We start from the raw sequence: 21,333 nt of genomic DNA on the forward strand, positions 1-21,333 counted from the left end.
TGTCGCCGTCGGCGATGGAGGAAGTCGATGCGCACCGTCCTCTCGGAGCCGGCGCTGGCGCGGACGAAGGTCCTCCGCGCCCTTGTTCGCTGCCGTCATGTGTGCAGATCCTGCCTGCCCGCCTAAGCGACATCTCGCCCACCTGAGGTATAACTTCTTGTACTGGTCCAGCTCCCCAGGTCGCTGCATGCGGGTTTTCTTCTATACGACTACTCCCCAGCTCCCCATGTATAGTAGCTAGGGTTCGTCGGCTGGTCCAACATCACCTACTATTATAGAGGAATTGCCACTCGAAAAGTTGTCCTGATTTATGCCTCGGTGGAGGTATACATTTTGTTTCGACAAAAAGTACATGGTGGTTGTGCGGTCATTGTCCATATGCTCCTATTGCTGCTGCTAATCTAATACTATCACTGGTTAAATGAAGAAATGCTTTTTTTTCTCGGGTATCCTGGTTTAGTTCCCATCAAGATAATCATGATGCTTCTGTTTGTTGGTGTACTTTTCATAATTCTTATTGACAATTGAGATGTCGTTGTTAATCTTGTAAAACAAAGTAACAACACTATATCCTTTTTTTTATATTTTTGGAAACAGCGATGCGTATCTCCATACCCGGGCATGTCTTCCTTAATTTTAGTGGAACTGCACAAAATTGGATGACCATTGTTGTTCCGCCTCACTGTCCTCTGCCACGTGGTTCTTCCTTCCTCGAGCTTGACTACTGAGAAGAAACAGACCACAGTGAGGATTTGTCGAACTTCATAGGTGCCTCACCCAAACTTGATGCCAAATGGATGATGCATCACCACGATGACCTATCGATGCTCATGGTTGCGCCTCATGGTTGCGTCGGCTGGTGAAGCTGATCGATTTTCAATGAAAAACAAGCTGTCTTCCATCAGTGCTCTTTGCTTGTTACCCACCAAGATGATATCCTTCGTCAGTTCACCTTGGTTGCATTGGAGACGCAGTCGTCTTTCACGTTGGTGCAATTTTATCACACAATTGGCTATGAACCAAATGTTTCCTCGAAGAAGGATCGATGTTGGTACTAAGAGCATAAGTTTTGTATTGATTTCTAAGCCTTCTCACAACTTTGTCTCCAGCTCCCCTGTAATTTTATTTGTCCAGCTATTAACTTTGATTAAAAAAATGGTGTGGACTAAAAACCCGGATGGACGTAGTAGCCCTCCATTTTTATTTACTCCGCATATTAGATTTGACTGAAGTCAAACTTTGTAAAGTTTGACCAAGTTTAGGCCGAACACAACAAACCATAATTATTAGAGAGGGCAAACTGTACATACTCTCAAACCTTTCCGATAATTGAAATTAAAATTCTTTATTTGTACACACTCTCACACGTTTCCGATAATTTGGCGCATGTGTGGTTGTTCACTTAAGGGAGGGTAGTGTACCGCACGTGAAGGACAGGAAGTGCGACCAGGACGCGTGGATCGTTAGTTCATCGGAAGTACAGTAGTAGTTTTCTTCACTGGTACGTTAAATAAAGAGTTTCGTTTCGTACTTACACAATTTAAAACGATTGTTATGGAGAGAATAAGAAAACCACTCCACTATATATTAGTCGTATACACGAGTACTATATGGACGCAGCTTCATTGACTTTAGTGCACCTGCCTTTGGGTTTATGACAGGTGGGCCCAAAATGTGGCTGGCCCACCTGTCATACAGCCAAAAGCAGGTGCAGTTAAGGCACCGGAGCTCAGTCCGTACTACAGTGGGGGTTTAACTGCACCAAATGTCGCTAGGGTTTGCACTCTCCACACTCTCGCCGCACTACATATATATATACACGTTGGAGGCTCAGCGTTCCTTTGCTAGGGTTTGCTATATTCACTGTCTCTCACCCTCTTCACCAGATCTAAACAAGACTGTGTTGTGGCCTCTGTCTCTCTCACCCCCCTCACAGACAGCTGGCGAAGGAGGCGTCCGGATCCCGTCGCACTGGGAAGGGGAGGAGGTGCAGCGTTCACTCTATCGCCTTCGGCGAGGGAGGCAATCCACTGCCGGCTACGCTTTTCTCTTTCACCCAGCGCCTGTGCGGGAGGGCCACCGACCCCTTCTTCCTCGCTGCCGTACGTAGTGTGAGCAGATCCGACCTCCCGCCGCACGCCTTGCCACATCCCGACGACCCTAAGGTATAAGTTTCTTTGAAACCGTCATTGGTCTAGCTGCATGCCGATCTTTTCCGATTCTGTAGTCGAATCTAGGTCTTGGTTCAAAGAAGAAAGAAGGGTGCAGTGGGGTGGAGCATGAATCTAGGACGTGGTTCAATGAGGAAAGGAGGGAGGGAAAGTAGTATAGACTAGCTATCCAGCCGCTTTGTTGGTCGAAAAGGGAAAAGGGGGGTAACCCAGTACACACATCTGTAAGGAACCCAACTCTTTGTTGAAAAGGGAAAGAAACTGGGGGGTCGGGTAGTTTGTGCAGGACTAGATTTGCTGCCCTCACATCGGAAAAAGTTTCAAAGAGAACAAATATGGGACCAACGCAGATATGCTGCTTGGCTACATACTCTACATCACCCATTTATACGTGTGGACGCACATGGTGCTGGCATGTCCCATGTCCCATCCACATGATCATGCAGTGTGTTTTGAGATGTTGTGCTACGTGTATTGGTACTGTTTTAAATAAATGTTGAATTGAAGCTATTGTATTTTAAGCAATGCCACTCTCAGAATTAACTACTGCACTATTTTAAGAGAATTTCTCTGTTAATATGAATCAATGCAACCGTTTTAGAAATGCTACTGTCCTATACTTTGTTTTCCATCAAGATAAGGTAGATGCTTCTTTTTGTGGCCGCATGTTTCATCCTCCTTTATTGGCAGTAATTGCTTCCTTTTTTGCCTCTATTAAATCAGGGATATCTATTCAACTTGTTGCTATAGCAAACTTAAATGTCTCACCGGCGACTTTACTTGATTTCAGAGTAACTGCACAAAACGAGATTGGATTTCCTATTCGTGTTGGCAGATTCGTACGTGATCTTGTGTGCGTCATGACAGGTTGGTACTTGCCTTCATCCACATGATCGTGCAGTGTGTTTTGAGATGCTGTGCTACTTGTATCGGTACTGTTTTAAATAAATGTTGAATTGAAGCTATTGTATTGCTGTCTTTTCCCATTAAGTGGTCTGCCAGGAGGTGCTCAAGTAGGTCGAATCCTACTTGGTCTCCCCTTGGCCGCCCCCTGCCTTGTGGGCCCCCCGTGACTCTACCAACCTAATTCTTTGTCCTATATATTCCCAAATATCCGCAAACCACCAGAAGCATCCACGAAAACACTTTTCCACCGCCGCAACCTTCTGTTCCCATGAGATCCCATCTAGGGGCCTTTTCCGGCATCCTGCCGGAGGGGCATTCAATCACGGAGGGCTTCTACATCAATTCTATTGCCCTTCCAATGAAGTGTGAGTAGTTTACCACAGACCTACGGATCCATAGCTAGTAGCTAGATGGCTTCTTTTCTCTCTCTCTCTGATTCTCAATACAATGTTCTCGTCGATGTTCTTGGAGATATATCCGATGTAATCTTCTTTTGCGGTGTGTTTGTCGAGATCAGATGAATTGTGGATTTATGATCAGCTTATCTATGAATACTATTTGAATCTTCTCTAAATTCTTATATGCATGATTTGATATCTTTGTAATTCTCTTCGAACTATCGACTTAGTTTGGCCAACTAGATTGGTTTTTCTTGCAATGGGAGAAGTGGTTAGCTTTGGGTTCAATCTTGCGGTGTCCTTTCCCACTGACAGTAGGCACGTATTGTATTGTTGCCATCAAGGAAAAAAGATGGGTTTTACATCATATTCCTTGAGTTTATTCCTCTATATCATGTCATCTTACTTAATGCGTTACTCTATTCTTCATGAACTTAATACTCTAGATGCAGGCAGAAGTCGGTCGATGTGTGGAGTAATACTAGTAGATGCAGGCAGGAGTCTGTCTACTTGACACGGACATGATACCTATATTTCATAATCATTGCCTTAGATATCATCATAACTTTGCGCTTTTCTATCAATTGCTTGACAGTAATTTGTTCACCCACCGTATTATTTGCTATCTTGAGAGAAGCCACTAGTGAAACCTATGGCCCCCGGGTCTATTTTCCATCATATAAGTTTCCGATCTACTATTTTTCAATCTTTTACTTTCCGGTCTGTAAATAAAAAAAACCAAAAATATTTATTTTACCTTCTGTTTAGTTTCATCTATCTCTATCAGATCTCACTTTTTCAAGTAACCGTGAAGGGGTTGACAACCCCTTTATCGCGTTGGGTGCAAGTTGTTTGATTGTTTGAGCAGGTCTTTGTAATTTGTGCATTGTCTCCTACTGGATTGATACCTTGGTTCTCTACTGAGGGAAATACTTATCTCTACTTTGATGCATCACCCTTTCCTCTTCAAGGGAAAAACGAACGCAAGCTCAAGAAGTAGCAGGAATAATTTCTGGCGTCGTTGCTAGGGAGATCTACTCCAAGTCAAGACATACCAAGTACCCATCATAAAACTCTCATCTCTTTCATTACATTATTCGCCATTTGCCTCTCGTTTTCCTCTCCCCCACTTCTAAAACGATTTTCGAAAAGTTTTGCCTTTTTCTTCGCCCCCCTTCCGTTCGTCTTTTCATTTGCTTTTTGTGTGCTCGTGTGTTGGATTGCTTGCTTTGTCACGATGGCTCAAGAGAATGCGAAATTGTGTGACTTTTCCAACACTAATAATTAACAATGATTTTATTAGTACTATTTCTCCCGCCACTAGTGTGGGATCTTATGAAATTAATGCCGCTTTGCTGAATCTTGTTATGAAAGATCAATTTTCTGGCCTTCCGAGTGAAGATGCCACACCCCGTCTAAATAGTTTCATTGAGTTGTACGATATGCAAAAGAAGAAAGATTTGGATAATGAAATTTTTAAATGGAAGCTATTTCTGTTTTCACTTAGAGATCGCGCTAAAACTTGGTTTTCATCTTTGCCTAAAAATAGTATTGATTCATGGAATAAGTGTAAAGATGCTTTTATTTCCAAGTATTTTCCTCCTGCTAAGATCATCTCCCTTAGGAACGATATTATGAATTTTAAGCAACTTGATCATGAACATGTTGCGCAATCTTGGGAGAGGATGAAATTGATGATACGAAATTGCCCTACTCATGGTTTGAACTTGTGGATGATTATACAAAAAATTTATGCCGGATTGACTTTGGCTTCTAGAAATCTTTTAGATTCGGCCGCGGGAGGCACTTTTATGGAAATTACTTTAGGAGAAGCTACTAAGCTTCTATATAATATTATGGTTAATTATTTTCAATGGCACACCGAAAGATCTTCCACTAGTAAAAAAGTGCATGCGATTGAAGAGATTAATATTTTGAGTGGAAAGATGGATGAACTTATGAAATTATTTGCTAGCAAGAGTCCTTCTATTGATCCTAATGATATGCCTTTGTCAACTTGATTGAGAATAATAATGAATCTATGGATGTGAATTTTGTTGGTAGGAACAATTTTGGTAATAACGCGTATAGAGGTAATTTAAATCCTAGTCCGTTTCCTAGTAATTCCTCTAATAATTATGGTAATTCCTACAACAATTCTAATGGAAATTATAATAAGATGCCTCTGATTTTGATAATAGTTTTAAAGAATTCATGATTTCGCAAAAGAGTTTCAATGCTTTGGTTGAAGAAAAACTGCTTAAGATTAATGATTTGGCTAGAAACGTGGATAGAATTTCTCTTGATGTTGATTCTTTGAAAATTAGATCTATTCCACCCAAGCATGATATCAATGAATCTCTAAAGGCTATGAGAAACTCCATTGATGAGTGCAAAGAAAGAACTGCTCAGATGTATGCTAAACGAGATTGGTTTGTAAAAGCGTGTTCTTCTAGTTTTCGTGAAAATAATGATGAAGATCTTAAAGTTATTGATGTGACTCCTATTGAATCTTTGTTTTCCAATATAAATCTTGATAAAGATGGGACTGGAGATGAGTCAACTTTAGTTAAAAGGCGCCCCAATGATTCATAGTTTTTAGATCTTGATGCAAAAATTGATAAAAGTGGGATTGGACAGGTCAAAACTTTAAGTAGCAATGAACCCACTCTTTTGGATTTCAAGGAATTTAATTGTGATAATTGTTCTTTAATAGATTGTATTTCGTTGTTGTAATCCATGTTGAATTCTCCTCATGCTTATAATCAAAACAAAGCTTTTAATAAACATATCGTTGATGGTATGATGAAATCTTTTGAAGAAAAGTTTGAGTTGGAAGTTTCTATCGCTAGAAAACTTTATGATGAGTGGGAACCTACTATTAAGATTAAGATTAAAGATTATGAGTGCCATGCTTTGTGTGATTTGGGTGCTAGCGTTTCCACGATTCCAAAAACTTTATGTGATGTGTTAGGTTTCCGTGAACTTGATGATTGTTCTTTAAATTTGCATCTTGCGGATTCCACTATTAAGAAACCTATGGGAAGGATTACTGATGTTCTTATTGTTGCAAATAGTAATTATGTGCCCGTAGATTTCTTTGTTCTTGATATAGATTGCAATCCTACATGTCCTATTATTCTTGGTAGACCTTTCCTTAGAACGATTGGTGCAATTATTGATATTAAAGAAGGAAACATTAGATTTCAATTTCCATTAAGGAAGGGCATGGAACACTTTCCTAGAAAGAAAATCAAGTTGCCATATGAATCTATATACGAGAGCTACTTATGGATTGCATACCAAAGATGACAATAACTAGATCTATTCGTGTTTTTATGCCTAGCTAAGGGCGTTAAACAATAGCGCTTGTTGGGAGGCAACCCAATTTTATTTTTGTTCTTTGCTTTTTTCTCCTTTTTTTCTTTGAATAATTCATCTCTTGTTAGATGTGGTTTTGTGTTTTAATTAGTGTTTGTGCCAAGTAAGACCTTTGGGATGGCTTACGGTGATAGTTGTTTTGATCTTGCTGAAAAATAGAAACTTCTGCGCCCAGGCAAATAATTTTCATAATTCACAAGAGTGTTCTTTTGATCTGATTCTTTTTGCAAAATATTGGTACACAAATTCCCAGGTTTCCTAATTTTTCAAAAAAATTGGAGTTCCAAAGTATTCGAAGTTTCCAGATTGCTACAGACTGTTCTGTTTTTGACAGATTCTATTTTCTATGTGTTGTTTGCTTATTTTGATGAATATATGGTTAGTCTCGGGGGGTATGAACCATGGAAAAGTTGGAATACAGTAGATATTACACCAATATAAATAAATCATGAGTTCACAACAGTAGCAAAAGTGGTGATTTCTTTTCTTATACTAATGGAGCTTATGAGATTTTCTGTTGAGTTTTGTGTTGTGAATTTTTCAACTTTTGGGTAAGGATTTGATGGACTATGGAATAAGGAGTGTCAAGAGCCTAAGCTTGGGGATTCCCAAGACACCCCAAGGTAATATTCAAGGACAACCAAGAGCCTAAGTTTGGGGATGCCCCGGAAGGCATCCCCTCTTTCGTCTTTGTCTATCGGTAACTTTACTTGAGGCTATATTTTTATTCAGCACATGATATGTGTTTTGCTTGGAGCGTCTTGTATGATATGAGTCTTTGCTTTTTAGTTTGCCACAATCATCCTTGCTGTACACACCTTTTGAGAGGGACACGCATGAATCATGATTTATTAGAATATTCTATGTGCTTCACTTATATCTTTTGAGCTAGGCAATATTGCTCTAGTGCTTCACTTATATCTTTTTAGAGCACGGCGGTGGTTTTATTTTATAGAAATTTTTGAACTCTCATGCTTCACTTATATTATTTTGAGAATATTTTTAAACAGCATGGTAATTTGCTTTGGTTATAAATTTAGTCCTAATATGATAGGCATCCAAGAGGGATATAATAAAAACTTCCATATAAAGTGCATTGAATACTATGAGAAGTTTGATTCCTTATGATTGTTTTGAGATATAAAGATGGTGATATTAGAGTCATGCTAGTGAGTAATTGTGAATTGGAGAAATACTTGTGTTGAGGTTTGTGATTCCCGTAGCATGCATGTATGGTGAACCGTTAGGTAACAAAGTTGGAGCATGAGGTGTTTATTGATTGTCTTCCTTATGAGTGGCGGTTGGGGACGAGCAATAGTCTTTTCCTACCAATCTACCCCCCTAGGAGCATGCGCGTAGTACTTTTTTTGATGACTAATAGATTTTTGCAATAAGTATGTGAGTTCTTTATGACTAGTGTTGAGTCCATGGATTATACGCACTCTCACCCTTCCACCATTGCTATCCTCTCTAGTGCCGCGCAACTTTCGCCGGTACCATATACCTTCCTCAAAACAGCCACCATACCTACCTATTATGGCATTTCCATAGCCATTCCGAGATATATTGCCATGCAACTTTCCACCGTTCCGTTTATTATGACACGCTTCATCATTGTCATATTGCTTTGCATGGTCATGTAGTTTACATCGTATTTGTGGCAAAGCCACCTTTCATAATTCTTTCATAGTTGTCACTCTTGAGTCATTGCACATCTTGGTACACCGCCGGAGGCATTCATATAGAGTCATATTTTTGTTCTAAGTATCGAGTTGTAATTCTTGAGTTGTAAGTAAATAGAAGTGTGATGATCATCCTTATTAGACATTGTTCCATGTGAGGAAATAATAAAAGAGAGGCCAAAGAAGCCAAACAAAAAATGAGAGAAAAAGAGAGAAGGGGCAATGTTACTATCCTTTTTTCCACACTTGTGCTTCAAAGTAGCACCATGATCTTCATGACAGAGAGTCTCCTATTTTCTCACTTTCATATACTAGTGGGAATTTTTCATTATAGAACCTGGCTTGTATATTACAATGATGGGCTTCCTCAAATCGCCCTAGGTCTTCATGAGCAAGCAAGTTGGATGCACACCCACTTACTTTTTCTTTTTGAGCTTTCATAAACTTATAGCTCTAGTGCATCCATTGCATGGCAATCCCTACTCACTCACATTGATATCTATTGATGGGCATCTCCATAGCCCGTTGATACGCCTAGTTGATGTGAGACTATCTCCCTCTTTTTGTCTTCTCCACAACCACCATATAGTGCTATGTCCATGGCTCATGCTCATGTATTGTGTGAAAGTTGAAAAGGTTTGAGAACACCAAAAGTAAGAAACAAATGCTTGGCTTGTCATCGGGGTTGTGCATGATTTGAATATTTTGTGTGATGAAGATGGAGCATAGCCAGACTATATGATTTTGTAGGGATAACTTTCTTTGGCCATGTTATTTTGAGAAGACATGATTGCCTTGTTAGTATGCTTGAAGTATTATTGTTTTTATGTAAATATTAATATTTTGTTTTGAATCTTATGGATCTGAACATTCATACCACAATAAAGAAAAATTACATGGATAAATATGTTAGGTAGCATTCCACATCAAAAATTCTGTTTTTATCATTTACCTGCTCTGGGATGAGCAGGAATTAAGTTTGGGGATGCTTGATACGTCTCCAACGTATCTATAATTTTTTATTGTTCCATGCTATTATATTATCTGTTTTGGATGTTTTATATGCATTAATATGATATTTTCTATTATTTTTGGGACTAACCTATTAACCTAGAGCCCGGTGCCAGTTTCTATTTTTCCTTGTTTTTGAGCTTCGCATAGAAGGAATACCAAACGGAGTCCAAACGGAATAAAACCTTCGCGATGATTTTTCTTGGACCAGAAGACACCCAGGAGACTTGGAGATCAAGTCGGAAGAGCCATGAGGCAACCATTAGGGGGGAGGGCGCGCCCCCTGCCTTGTGGGCCCCTCGTGACTCCCCTGACCTAATTCTTCGTCCTATATATTCCCAAATATCCCCAAACCACCAGAAGCATCCACAAAAATACTTTTCCACCTCCGCAACCTTCTATTCCCGTGAGATCCCATCTAGGGGCCTTTTCCGGCATCCTGCTGGAGGGGGATTCGATCACAGAGGGCTTATACATCAACTCTATTGCCCTTCCGATGAAGCGTGAGTAGTTTACCCCAGACCTACGGGTCCATAGCTAGTAGCTAGACGGATTCTTCTCTCTCTTTGATTCTCAATACCATCTTCTCCTCGATGTTCTTGGAGATCTATCCGATGTAATCTTCTTTTGCGGCGTGTTTGTCGAGATCCAATGAATTGTGGATTTATGATCAACTTATCTATGAATACTATTTGAATCTTCTCTGAATTTTTATATGCATGATTTGATATCTTTTTTAATTCTCTTCGAACTATCGATTTAGTTTGGCCAACTAGATTTGTTTTTCTTGCAATGGGAGAAGTGCTTAGCTTTGGCTTCAATCTTGCGGTGTCCTTTCCCAGTGACAGTAGGGGCAGCAAGGCACGTATTGTATTGTTGCCACCGAGGATAAAAAGATTGGAGTTTACATCATATTGCTTGAGTTTATTCCTCTACATCATGTCATCTTACTTAATGCGTTACTCTGTTCTTCATGAACTTAATACTCTAGATGCAGGCAGGAGTCGGTCGATGTATTGAGTAATAGTAGCAGAAGCAGGCATGAGTCGGTCTACTTGACACGGACGTGATGCCTATATTTCATAATCATTGCCTTAGATATCATCATAACTTTGCGCTTTTCTATCAATTGCTCGACAGAAATTTGTTCACCCACCGTATTATTTGCTATCTTGAGAGAAGCCACTAGTGAAACCTATGGCCCCCAGGTCTATTTTCCTTCATATAAGTTTTGAATCTACTATTTTACAATCTTTTACTTTCCGATCTAGAAACCAAAAAAAAATTTACTTTACCTTTTGTTTAGTTTCATCTATCTCTATCAGATCTCACTTTTGCAAGTAACCGTGAAGGCATTGACAACCCCTTTATCGCTTTGGGTGCAAGTTGTTTGATCGTTTGTGCAGGTCTTGGTGATTTGTGCGTTGTCTCCTACTGAATTGGTACCTTGGTTCTCCAACTGAGGAAATACTTATCTCTACTTTGCTGCATCACCCTTTCCTCTTCAAGGGAAAAACCAATGCAAGCTCAAGAAGTAGCAATAATCACCTAGTTACGTTGTGATGTTAGATAGAACACAAGGCATTCCTCCGGTATCCGGGAGTTGCATAATCTCATAGTCCAAGGAATATGTATTTGACATCAAGAAAGCAATAGCAATAAAACTGAACTATCATGATGTTAAGCTAACGGATGGGTCTTGGCCATCACATCATTCTCCTAATGATGTGACTCCATTATCAAATGACAACACATGTCTATGATTAGGAAACCTTAACCATCTTTCATTAACGAGCTATTCTAGTAGAGGCATACTAGGGACACGGTATTTGTTTATGTATTCACACATGTATTTAAGCTTTCGATCAATACAATTCTAGCATGAATAATAAACCTTTATCATGGATAAGGAAATATAAAATAAAAACTTTATTAGTCCCTCTAGGGCATATTTCCTTCAGTCCCTCCACCTTCACTCCATTTTTATCCACTTTGACCTGTCAGCGGGTGCTCTCAATTTCCTGTCTTTCTTACTGTCCTCTTTGTGCCATCGCATCAACTTGGCATGCTCTTTGTTTCTGAAGAGACGTTTCAACCGTGGTATTATAGGAGCATACCAGATCAACTTGGAAGGAACCCTCTTCCTGGGGTGCTCTCCCTCAACATCCAGGTTCATCTCGTCTAATCTTATACCGCAATGCACCGCATACTGGGCATGCGTTCAAATCCTCGTATGCACCATGGTAGAGGATGCAATCATTAGGGCATGCATGTATCTTCTGCACCTCCAATCCTAGAGGGCATAGAACCTTCTTTGCTTCGTACGTACTGCCGGGCAGTTCTTATCCTTTGGAAGCTTCTTCTTCATTATTTTTAGTAGCTTCCCAAATCTGTTGTCAGATACACCATTGTCTGCCTTCCATTGCAGCAATTCCAGTGTGGTATCGAGCTTTGTGTTGTCATCTTCGCAATTTGGGTACAACCCTTTTTTGTGATCCTCTAACATGCGATAAAACCTCAACTTCTCCCTTTCACTTTGGCATTGTCTCTTTGCATCAATAATGACCCAGCGAAGATCATTATCGGGCACGTCGTCTAGTTCCTCTTGATCTTCAGCTTCCCCCGTTGCAGGATCACCGCATTCAGGGGGCAGATAGTTGTCATCATCCTCTTCTTTTTCGTTGTCTTCCATCACCCCTCTTTTTCCATGCTTGGTCCAACATTATAGTGTGGCATGAAACCCTTCTCAAGAAGGTGGGCGTGAAGGGTTTTCGAGTCAGAATAATCCTTTGTATTCTCACAGATAGGGCATGGACAATACATAAAACCATTCTGCTTGTTTGCCTCAGCCACTTCGAGAAAATTATGCAGGCCCTTAATGTACTCGGAGGTGCGTCGGTCACCGTACGTCCATTGCCGGTTCTTCTACGTGCATTACATAATTAAGTATATCAAAAACCATTACAGAACATCATGAATAGAGAAGTGACCAAATTAATAGAAGTTCATCATCACATTAAAACCAAAGTACAGTAGTGATCAAATGTTATTACTGAAAAATAAATACATAAAGTTCATACATAGTTCTCATTGAACAACATATAGCTCTCTAGGGCATCTAACTAAAACATACATTGAAACTATGTAAAACATTTAAATGCAACAACAAATGCGATCATAATGGCAACTAAGGTAACAATTGATCCAACGGCATAATGATACCAAGCCTCAGTATGAATGGCATATTTTCTAATTTTTCTAATCTTCAAGCGCATTGCATCCATCTTGATCTTGTGATCACCGACGACATCGACAACATGCAAATCCAATTCCATCTTCTCCTCCTCAATTCTTTCAATTTTTTCTTCAAGTAATTTTTTTCTTTTCCAACTAAATTTAACCTCTCGACAAGAGGGTCGGTTGGAATTTCCAGTTCACATACCTCCTAGATAAAAACATCTGTCACGTTGGTCGGCATAATTGTCATAAACACTAAATGAAACAAATAGTTACAAAAGATAATATACCACATCCGAATCATAGACAGGACGACGGGGGCGGATACCAAAATCATGGCACTATATAATAACAAACAATAATAAAAGTAAGAAAATTATACAAATACCTATCTAAATCATACAAGTAAGAATTTTTTCTTTTATAAAGAAGATAAGAACAAGAGGCTCACCATGGTGGTGTCGGCGATGAGATCGGTGCGGGTGATCGGCGGCGGTGAGGACGGGGCCGGACAGGACAGGACGAACTACCAAACCTAGACAAATCTTGAGAAAAATTGAGCTTGGAGGTCGAGCTTGGAGAGGAGAAAGCTTAAGTGTGGCTCGGGCATTTCATCGAACACCTCATGTGCATACGAGGTGAGAGCTAGAGCAACACACACCTGCACACGCTGGCCGGCTAAAAACAGAGCAGTGAGCGGGCAGGGGCGGGGGTATTTATAGGCTTATCTTTAGTCCCAGTTGGTGGCTAGAACCGGGACAGAAGATGGACCTTTGGTCCCGGTTCCAGCCACCAACCGGGACTAAAGGTGTTGGGCCAGGAGCGAGGCCTATTGGTCCCAGTTCGTGTCTGGAACCGGGACCAAAGGTGTCAGACGAACCGAGACCAATGGCCCCCAAGGCCCGGCCGGCGCCCTAGCCTCATGAACCGGGACTGATGCACCCTTTGGTCCCGGTTCGTAAGTGAACTGAGATTAATGCCCTTATCCTGGCCTCAACCAAGCCCTGTTTTCTACTAGTGGTTGTAAGAGAAATTTGCAATGGCACTGAAACAGCAGGAAGCACATTACAACTACATAAATAATTGGAACCAGGAACACAACTGCATGGTATTTAGTTTCAAAAAACCTTGACAAAACCATTAAGATTTGCTCCCTGCCAATAAAATATAGCCTTTTCTTTTGCAGGAGCAAAAAGGGAAATGAGCATGTGAAAGGAGAAAATTTGAATAGATAATTAGATATGCACAACAATTTTGTGATAACTAATCTATGAAACCACATAGAGAAGAAAATATCAACTTTTGCACGCGCTACATGCCCATTCGATAATATTTCTAGCTTAAATGTGCAACCATGACCTAGTAGCAAACAAAGACATGTGATCAGAAGTTCAGTACACAAAGGAAAAGAAGAGACTACACCGAAGGAGCCGGCTCCTCTGACATACACAAGGAAAGGCAGAGAAACATAGTGCTCCTTTGTGTAGAAAAAATAAGGAAAGTCAGAGAGACGGTTGTGGCCGCTGCTGGGTTGTCCACCGGGAGTGGTGTGACAGTCGTTGCTTGCAGCATCAGCAGAGCTCCTGGCTGTGCTAGTTTGTGGAAGGAGTGTTGGACTTGTTTGTCCCCGACCATGCGGAAGGTGGTAGCTGGACTTCGTGTCCTCCACGTGCAGGGTGTTGGTGTTCCGTGTCGCTATGATTGCGATTGCAAGGTACTGCGGCGGCGGCGGTGTGATCTAGCACGGACAATGTGGCCTCAATTCTTCGCGAGGGGTGGGAGATAGCCGACGTTATGGATGAAAATCCTGCCCGGCTTCGGCCGGTGTTGGCGGCGACAGTGCATGTGGGTGTTGTTCCTTTCTTTGTAGGCGATGCTTATGTGTGTCAGACATCTCTCTCGCTTGTTTGGGTTGTTGTCTCCGGGCGAAAGCCTAGGTCTTGGACCGGCCATGGCGGCGTCATGATGCCGTTCCTCTGTTGGGAGCATCGTGTATGAAGACATGGCCTAGAGGTTCGGTGTTGCGGTCCTCCGGTAGGTGGCGCATGTCCGAGTAGAGGTTCTTGGATGCAGTGTACGCCTATGCCGGTGAACCCAAGAAGCTGGATTTCTCGGTTCCAAACCGAGTCCCTCCACCCACTCGCCATCTCGTTTTCGGCAATCAAGGGTGGTTGGTGCATCGGCAAAGGAAATCTGGTTGAAGTTGCTACTCTTCGTGTTGATCGGTGTTGGTCGAGACGCGGCCTTGTTGCTTTGGTCAGGACAAGTTCCTTTGCGTTGTGTTTGTAGTGTATGCGAAGGCTTTTCTTTGGATTAGTGCGGTTGTGGTGTTAGTACTACACTTGTTGTTAACACCGACTTGTAGTCTCTTGTAAGTGTCTTCTACCTTCTATAAAAATAGTTGAACGCCCGTGCGTTGCCACGACATAAAAAAACAATGCTTAAACATATATTCTAATTGGAAAAAGTGTGTTGTAATCAAATGTAGTTTTTCCATACAGCAACAAAATCATTCTTTGACCCCGCTCATTTCCCCCTCGGCAATTTTCATATCTTGTTATCGGCCATCTCCTTGCAAGAAGATAATTAAAGCGTCATCTTTCTCCCCTACCCTTCTTCCTTCCACCTTCATTATCGTCACCATCTCTAAGCACCGCTTATAAATCCTGTACTGCTACAAAATATTATTATTTCATCAAAGATTTTTTTGATGCTCTTTTTGACGGTCAGCAATTTGAATAGGCGCATGCAAGAGATGGGACTGTCGAAGAGGTACGCGAAGAGGGTGACGTGCGAGGAAAGGTACAGACTCGCTCCCGCGACGCGCCCCGCGCGCGCGTCACGGGAGAAACCCTAGCGCTGTCGGCGGGCTTCCCCTCCTCCTCCCTCCTCTCCCTCGCCGCCGCCAGAGAGGGCGCGCTGGGCGAAGCCTGGTAGGCGGCGGCGGGGCTGCCTTGTCTCCTCAGCGGGGGCCTTCGGCGCGGGTCGAGGCGGCTGCCTGGGATGCGGCGCTGGCGGCGGGCGCGGCGACGAGCCGGAGCCTGCTCGCGGCGGCTTCGTGGGAGCGGCGTGACCGACGCGGCGGTGGCGGGCGTGCCTTGCTCGCTATCGTCGTCGTTCCCTTCTTAGGGGACACCATCTTGGAGGCCTGGTTCCGTCGTTCCCGTCTCACCTCCCCTCGAAGGAGGAGGTCTCCGGTGGCTCCAAGCAGTTCGTCCTCACGCATTTGTAGTGACTTGGTAGTCGTTGGGGTGGTGTGGCGGTGCCTGGCACCTTTGTATCTCGCCTTGGGTGTGCGTGTCGTGTGCGGTGGTGGCGTGAGTTTGTATCATGGTCCTTGTGGTTCGGTGCTTTATATATAAAACGGGGCGAAAGCCTTTTTCGATAAGAGGGTGACGTGCTCGAGTTAGCTCGTGATCTCCCATGACGGCGATCTCACAACCGCTATCTACACCCCATCTCTTTCTGAGATGGAGGAGGCGGCGCCACAACAAGAAAGGGAGTATGGAATTTCCTGTAAGTCCATTGTGTGTGATCAAAACAGCCTTGTACATATACCTTTTGCAGTTCTCCGAATAGATGATGATTCTATTATGTCATATGCTCTTACATAACCACAAAAAAGTATTCGTGGAAGTTGAGCCAACCAGACACCAAACAATACAGCGTGTCATCCGGTGCTTGCACGCCAGACCTCGTACCTGCTCGCTGCATCTTCCCATAGGGGATAGGACTACTGCAGTTTAGGATAGTTGATGCTTTGTTCATTTTACTTCAGAACTTTATGCTCCTGCAGATTGTCGAGTTTTTCTGTTGTACTCCATACTGTTTATGAATCAAAACTTATGGTATTTGCAGGATTATTTGCTTAGCCTTTTTTATTTGTGCTCCCTTTGTGAGCTGTACTCCGGATTACAGACTTTGTATTTTGCTGAACTTGTTTAATAATAGGGCCGCATGCATCTTTCGAATGCAGAGGCCGGGGGATAACCTCCTTTTCTAAAATAAATAAAAAAAGGCAGGTGCTGTATCTATTAGAAGAAGAGAAAGACACAAGGTTCTGGCCGAAGCCCAGTTACAGAATACAGTAGTCAAGATTAGCCACCATCATCCTGAACACCTCTGACAAAAGCCAGCTTTCTCAATCTCATTATCTCCTGGATCCTACAGATCCTGTCATAAACCCCTAAGCATTTATGCTAAAAAACACGCATTTCTATCTTTCCAAATCTGCCAAAGGGTGTAAGAAAAAAATCCACGTACTTGTCAAAGGTAAATTTTAGCCGTTTATTTTGGAATGTGTTCCATTCATCAAGCTGATTTGCCTCAATGTCAACAAGCAAGTTGATGAACCAAAAAAAACCTTGTGTAGCATCCTTTTGTCAAGTGCCGATATGACGCAAAGCATATTCTTCTTAGCCTCAACGACAAAGTTTAGGTTTCTTGGACTCTTCTGTTGCAATCCAATATTCAGGGAATTAATTACTCTGTTCCAATAATCCCTAGTTTAGTGCATAAAAAATATACCTTAAAAAATTCTGAAGTGTGACTTGTATGGTGGCACTCATAAAGACAGTAAAGGCTGTCAAGCCTAGCCAACCTTCGAATCAGGGAGCTTTTGGAAATCAGATGACCTGCATAGACAAGAAAAGGGAAAATACATCAGTGGTGTTGTAAGAAAGATTAATCATAGGTAAAGTGGCAATTTGAAGGAAACAATAGCCTACCATACAATGCAAAAAGAGGGACCCTGTAAAAGCACACGACTTCATCTTGCGTCTGCCTTCATAGATATGAGAAAACTTCTGGACCATCCACAATCTCTTGAAATCGGTGAATGACATGCAATTTTTTTTACCACATAGAATACAAGGATGCTACTTATTTAACAATAATATGAGCAGAACACACCTACCGGAACTGTGTGCCAAAAAATTTCACCTTGGCATAATCATCCAGTCGCTCGTTAGTATCCAACTTCAAAGGAGGAAGATTCGTAGTTATAGTCGATGCCAAAACCTGAAATTGACTGATATTGTTTTGTGAAATGGACTGGCCATTAATTCAGCAAAATACCCCATCCAAGTCTTGACATTTACAGTTATTACACAATAAACTGGCGGGGTGACAGACCAAGAATCGCTGCTGGTTCCTTTACGCCCAGTCTTTGCCAAAACATGCGCACATCCAAGCAGTTTAATTTCTAATGATCTCCCCTCACACCTAAGCAATATGCTATAGAAGATAGTTGGCTATGTCACTGAAAGATCCTTCATTTTTCATTTTTTGCAAATCATCCACACCACATCCTGTGTGTGGTTGAATATTACCACTCCTTGATTAACAGTTATGCACCATCTGCATAATTTCATTTTTCATTTTTTACATTAACAGTTATGTACATCTGCATGATTTTAGTCAATAGGATTTCGCATGACCAAACATAAACAGATTCAAATCAATAGATTTAGACAAGTAACAAAGCTATACTCGATGCTCAATAAGAATAACCATACCTTGGGATCCTTTCCATTCAACAGGGTCTTTCCAGTACCAGGAAGCCTATATAGCAACTTAAGTACTTAACCTTTACATGTTTAATGCCCAATCTACAATAGTCTTTTAGCAGCAATCTACAATATTTAGTTGTAAGTAAAAAATATCATGTGTTACCGATGGTACAAAAATAAAGAAGCAGGGATGATACATACTGGTTTACAACATGAGGAAGCACTCTTGAAGCAAATGCCCTACGAAAAATATCTGTGAATTCAGAACTTAACTCACCTATCCCCAACACGAGGGGAGCTCTTTATCTTTGAAAAGCTTGTTGCTAGATGCTTCCTTTTGGTTGATAACCTGCAGCAGTTTAACGGGTCTTATTATGTTGTTTCCACAAGCCATACGAAATTCTCATGCCACATAAACAATAAATAGAACTGCTGATAACAACATATACAACATGTTCGGTTCGGGTAACGTAACGTATTCAGTTTAGTGTATCCGGAAGCGTTGCTTCCGAATATTTTTACGTAATACCTCCTTTGTTTAGTTTGTGGAATCGAGTCCCGATTTTAACCCGGACGGTTCGTGCGGTTATTTCAACTCTGCGAAGTGCCATATCAGAAAGCACTGTTATGGAATACATGGCGAGGCAAACCGAAGATGGCTACGGTTTCGGAAGTCGCTGTATTCGGAAGCCACACTTTTTGTCCAAACCAAACACGCCGATAAGTTATGAACCTTGATTCCTGAATTAGGAGCAGCCTCAGCTATGATGCGTGTATCACTTGACAGAAATCCTCTGCCCAGCCTCTCAAAAGAAAATCATCTGCCCAACAACGTGGAACTTTCTAGACCCTCCAGCGAACCTTGATCGATCACATACAAAATTGATATCGATGAAAGGAAGGGAGATAACCTCGACTCATAGACATAATTCTAACTGATTATGCTATACCTGATCCATAAATCTCTTCCGGATTATTGGGCACCCAACTGCAAAAACACAGTAATAAAGCATAACTGAACCTGTAGTCAGTAGTCACAGACAGAGTGAACTTACATCCTCAGCTCGGTTGGAGCCTGCTTGCCTGTATCCGTCTCCGTTGCCTACTCCCCAATCACCACAATGCGTGTCTACAGAGGGAGTACGGGAGACCATGGCTGCTACTGTAGTCTACAGAGGGAGCACATTGGAGAGACAGATGCGCCAGTAGCATTAACCATGGCTGCTACTGTATGATGTAGCCCCGGCGAGGAGACGGGTGGCTGCTACTGTATGATGTAGCAACGGCGAGGAGACGGATGCGCCCTGGTGCGTTAGACATCGAGGGGAGGAAGATATGTAGGGAAGAAAGGCCTTCACCTTCGGTGGCTAACGGCGCAGCCACGAGGTCACCACACCGAGCTGATGCTTTATCCCAGCACTTCATATTCCTTCTGATCCTCACCTCGGTTGCTTCACAGTCGCCTCACCGCCGTCTTCATGCCTCGCATGGACTGTGGGCCAAGATTGAAGCCGCTGGAGAGGTCAAATCTCGAGGGAGAGGGGAGGACAGGAGGGGAGGCCGCTGGGAAGGTCGAGGCTCGAGGGAAGGGCGGACACGCTGGGTACGATACGACTGTTCAAGCGGCAGTTGCGGATCGAGGAGGGGAACGTGCGTGCGTGGGTCGCCGCTCTTTTCTCGTATCGGCTCCTATGTTTACGCTGGAATTTTCTGCGGTGGAAGTTGCGAGCGCACGAGGCGGGAGTAGCGATCGCGGGGGTGAGGGTATAGGAAGGTCGAACCATCACGACGTTCGATTCTCCTTTAATAGTAGAGATATGGTACGCCTTTGGCGTACTCTAAAAAAAGCCACCGTCCACACCCACAAAACCGGCCCCACCGGTATAGATAGCACTGTCGCCTTGGGAATCGGAGGGGGGCGCCGCAAACTCGGCGAGGTGGGCGATAACGATGATGAGGGAAGAGAGGAAAGGATGGCACCTACGATGGCTATGGTTTTCTCCCCCAGGTCATTGCACACGAGGCTACACGGGGTATGTAGGAGAAGGCCATGGCCAGTGGCTGGAGGAGGAGCGCTCGGGTGCTTTTTTTGGAGAAGGCTTGGTTTTTTTAGGGGGTAGAGAAGGCTTGGGTGGGAGCTTCGCGGGAGGGCAGGGAAAGCCCACGCCGAAACAAAACCGACTATAGGGAGGCCCATATGGCAGCTAGAAATCAGCGGTAGAGGGCCTGAGGGAGCCGTATCCTCTATAGTCGGTTGTGGCTAGATAACACATGGATGGACATGTTTATACCTGTACGATTAGAAAACAATTCTCACTGGCTGACAATCGGGGACACTCACTATAGCCTAAGTCAATGAGAGCTCTCGATTTTGTGGGAGCTTAGTAATTGTACTGATTTGGTCATGGTCTCGTAACACAGAGGAAATTGACAGCCTGACAATGGGTAATAACTGGATTTCCTGCCCCTTGAACACGCACCTGACATTCTCCAGCAAAGAATATACCAACCTTTACAGAAGCTCCCAACAAATTCTAGCTTCTGCATGCATTTTGGTGCGTGTTCAAGAGGCAGGAAATCCAGTTATATTCTGCAGTAAAAAGGTTCATAGTAGATACGTGCAAATATATTTGATATGATGTTTAGATATTGTTACTCCCTTCAATCCATATTACTTGCCACTTAAATAGACGTATCTAGCACTGAAATACGTCTAGATACATTCATTTCAGCGACAAGTAATATGGATCGGAGGGAGTACATGTTTGATTTGAAATTCGACAATATGCAATTCAGTGTATGAAATTTGACTTGCATGAGGATTGCCTCGATTATGTGTTTGTTCTATAGTTTGTTTAAATTGCATAGTTAAAACATTCTAAATATTTATTTTGTCATCATATTATTTTTCCTGAGAAACAAAGTAGTACAAACACGTATGCACACTCCTCCCTAAAGTCATTAATTTGAACTATGTATCACCATTGAACATCTTTATTGTGAATGTAGCTATTGTTGTGAACACTAAGTCCTAAAA

General features: G+C 42.3%; 1 pseudogene; it reads right to left on the bottom strand.

Moving 5' to 3' along the window:
- Positions 1-16,883: 16,883 nt before the first annotated feature.
- On the bottom strand, positions 16,884-19,450 carry LOC123142708 (uncharacterized; annotated as a pseudogene).
- Positions 19,451-21,333: the final 1,883 nt, after the last annotated feature.

The sequence above is a fragment of the Triticum aestivum genome, chromosome 6D (genome assembly GCF_018294505.1).
Source record: "Triticum aestivum cultivar Chinese Spring chromosome 6D, IWGSC CS RefSeq v2.1, whole genome shotgun sequence".
NCBI lineage: Eukaryota > Viridiplantae > Streptophyta > Magnoliopsida > Poales > Poaceae > Triticum > Triticum aestivum.